General features: G+C 35.6%; 1 protein-coding gene across 2 annotated transcripts in view; it reads left to right on the top strand.

Annotated features, from left to right (window-relative positions):
• LOC107613122 (conglutin-7) overlaps positions 1 to 4,074 on the top strand; it is a 7,824-nt gene that overhangs the window by 1,796 nt on the left and 1,954 nt on the right. The gene's annotated exons all lie outside the window — the stretch shown is intronic.

A 4,074-nucleotide genomic window follows, 5' to 3' on the forward strand; every position in this document is an offset into this window, starting at 1 on the left:
AGTTGTTTTAACCGTTGATTTCAATTAATGTATATTATATATATTTTTTTATAATTTAGATTAATGGTTAAAACAACTGGAACACCAATATTTTCGGTATACTTAAAACTCTTCCTATAACATAAACTGTAACACTTTACCACACAGAGTCTTATGTTTAAGTCATAAAACAGAGGTGGTCAGGTATTATGACCTCTAAAAATAAAATTTAGTACATATAGTATTGCAAAAATATTTATAACTAGGAGCCTTTGAAGCTTCAAAGTGGGTAAATCAAAACCGATTAAATCAAAAAGCGCAACACTCCGATCGATAACGTAAACGAAACAACGATAGAATGAGCTAACACGATAAGATATACAAAAGAGTGCCAATGATACATATATCAAGGCCCATGATTCGATTTGCGAAGGTAATCGGTCCGAACATATAAGGTATACATACATATATAAGGAACTTCCCAAAAGACAACCCACAAGACAAAATACAGAACCTGTTTTTTTCAAAATACCCTCTAAGAAGAGTTAATACAAAATACATATACAGTAAAAAATATAGTATCTAAACAAGTATAAAATAACCAAAATAAAATTCCAAAATACAAAGATTTCCGCCAAAAGAAAGTCTTCAGTATACCTCAGTGAGGAGCCTCACGTCCTGCATCTGAAAACCACAAAATCCGCATGAGTGAGAACCGGTGGTTCTCAGCATGGTAACAGTACCCAAATATCTAACATGTAATGTCCTGGAAAAGTCGAAGGCAATCCTAGAACTTCCAAATTATAATCAAAGCGCATAAACATGATAAGCCATAAAAAATGTAAATAGGTGACTAACTTAAGAGTCTTCAAACTAACTAAACATCCCCTTTCTAAATCCTGCAAACCTCCCAACCGCCAATAGTAACAGATACAAACACAAGTATATCAAACAAAGAAATGCACGAGTAGGAAACAGATAAGACAATTAAGCAATTAGCAAGTAATGATGCAATCAATTAGGTAATCCAGACAATTCACATATAATGCATATGATGCATGCTTATCCTAGTGGTTGATGAGTCTCATCTGTTAGTTATCTATCCAACTCGACGTGTTCGATAGCTAACCCGGCCACAGTCTCTCTATTGCGCGTTAGTACCATTAAAGGGAATACGTGCCCTGTCACCGTTAGAGAGTATATGCGCCCTGTCACCAATTTACCATTAGAGGGTATCTGCGTCCTGTTGCCATTAGAGGGTATCTGCGCCTTGTCGCCCTCACAACCAGAGAGAAAGCATTACAAATATACTCACACCCAACCTCTCCATTTGTTATTCATTTACCGTATTCAATCATGAATTACATATACATTTATCCTCAGCCAAACATCAACACCTATCTCAGCCATCCGGCGTAAATTCATAATTCATTAACAGCCATAACCCAGCATCACACACAGTCATTTGACTCATATCATTCCCGGCCATTCGGCCCATACCATACACAGTACTCCACCATCTTCCTCCAAAATTCATATCATCATTTTTCTTTATAACCCATCATAACATCCCCGTTCTTCATCCATAAGCTACCCTTTCCCCCAGCTTACTCACATTCACTAGGTATTCTATATCAATTTAAGATTTAAGGGATGAATTTGGGGGTTTATAAGCGTGAAATAACATCTCGGAAGGTTACGATCTTGTTGGGAATGTGAAGAACTTGAAAACAAGAGTTTTAGAAATGAACTGGGTCACGTGCGTACGCACAGGGGTGTGCGTGTGCACGCCCAAAAGCATTTTTAAACGCGTGCCTGTGCGTACGCACAGAAAGCAAAATCTTCAGGGTGAGGCGCGCGCACAACGTGTGCTAGCATCGCCACCAGTGTGCCATTTCCAACGTGTGCGTGCGCACAGACCGGTGCATGCGCACAGACCGGTGCGTACGCACAGCTCGAAATTCTTCGATGGTTGTGTGTGCGCACAGGGCATGCTAGCGCTACCACCAGCAGCCCTGTCTCCGTGTGTGCGTACGCACAAGGCTGTGCGTGCGTACAAGACCAAATCCTCGCAGTGTGCGTGCGCACACAAACCAGAAATCATAAATTCTACAGAAGTTGCAGAACTCAGTTTTCTGGCCCAAACTTCCAGCGATCATATCTCCTTCCACAAAATTCATATTTCCACCAAATTTAAACCATTTTAAAGCTTATAAAGTTATTTTTCATTTGATATAAAAATCATCAAATTTCGAAAACAATAGCTCAAGATATGATCCGTGGAAGTTCATCAAATTTTCATTTTCATCAAAAACTCATAAACTCCTAATTTTAAAACATACACTTATCAAACTCATTCAAAACCCATCAAAACTCATTCTTCCAACATCAATCATTGCCAATGACTCATACAATCATCAACCCACCAATTCTACCATATTTATCCAAATCTCAATTTAACAAATCTCATATCACAATCAACATTTCATATCTCAATCCCCCAATAAATATTCAATTCATCAATCACCATATATATAAATATATATACACATATCATCATCACATTTCAAATCATGCTCATCATCAAGAGCCCCAACTTTATCATCAATCCAACATATTAAATCCACATAACATACAACAATACATGCTTTATCAACCATACAACCACTCACAATCATGTCCATAATCATTCATACATTTCTAATTCAATCCAAAGTAACCAACAACCACATCAACAATTCCAAAGTCCTATCCTAGGTTCACTAGCCAACGTTTTCACACCACATTACATTTTAAATACAGGAAACCGAAGCCATACCTTGGCCGATTTTCGTTCCACCCGGAACCCTCTCAAATTCACTTTTTCTCAACTTCCAATGCCTTAATACTTCACCAACAGATTTCTAGGCACAAGCTCCACTCCAAGGCTTGTCAAAATCACTAATCAAGCTCCAATATACATATATACAAAGCCTAAACCACAATATCACACCCAAACACAATAACTCAATACCCAACACCTCAAATTCAACATATTCACTTGGGTTAGAGAATCTTACCTTACCCAATGACCAAGAAAGCTAGAGAAAGCCTTCTCTTCAAGTTAATTTGAGCCTACAACATCCAAATTCAAAAATCTCAACACTTTACCCACAAATTTTTGAAAATGAGAACTGAGAATTCGAAGAACAAACTGTGGCTTACCTCAAGATTGCTTATGTGAGTTTTTTAGAGCTCGATGCCGCGATCGCGTGGCTGTAAACAGTGCGTCAATCGGAGCTCCAGATCAAAAGATATGATCAATTGAAGTTGGAGCAAGGGTTTGTGTTTTCCTCCCCCTTTCCCCTCTCAATCTCAGCGTGAATGTGTTCTTGAGGGAGGGAGAGAGCTGAGCTTCATTAATTAAATGAAGCTTGGCTGGGTCATGGGCCCAACTTGGGTCCGGTTAGTTCAGTTTGGTCTGTTCGGCCCAATCTTGAGCCGATTTCTTTAAAATTAGTGTCGAAATTCTCGTTTTAATTTTATCTATCACATTAAATCATAAAAATCGCATTTCTCACTTTCTAAAATATATTTTAATTTATTGGTTAATTAGCCATTAATTAACTGAATTTTTCATAAACAAATTTAAATCAATTGTTTGTGGTTAGAATTTTACCATATCTTTTCAATTTTAATGGATAATTTATCTCTTATTATATATCATAACATTAGTGGTTGAATAATTAAATTGGTTTGTCATGATTAAATTTAATTTTTTATTTAATTTAAATTTTATTAAATTAACTATAACTAACTATGGTATATTTTTTTTTTGTAATTTATAAAAAGATTTATGCTATGTGTACACTAAAATTAGCCATCAAAGTCAGCCACCAATATAAAATACATGTTAAAATACAAATACACATTAAAAATAAATTAAACCACATATATATTTATACACAAATACATTGATAGTTAATTTTAGTAGCTGATTTTAGTGTACAAATAACATTTTTCTTATAAAAATCATTAAAAAATTCTCACTTTGTAATTTATTTTTTCTCAAACCACATATTTATTAATAATTTCAAACAAAAAATCTCAAAAAAA

This window comes from Arachis ipaensis, chromosome B08 (genome assembly GCF_000816755.2).
Source record: "Arachis ipaensis cultivar K30076 chromosome B08, Araip1.1, whole genome shotgun sequence".
NCBI classification, from domain to species: Eukaryota; Viridiplantae; Streptophyta; class Magnoliopsida; order Fabales; family Fabaceae; genus Arachis; species Arachis ipaensis.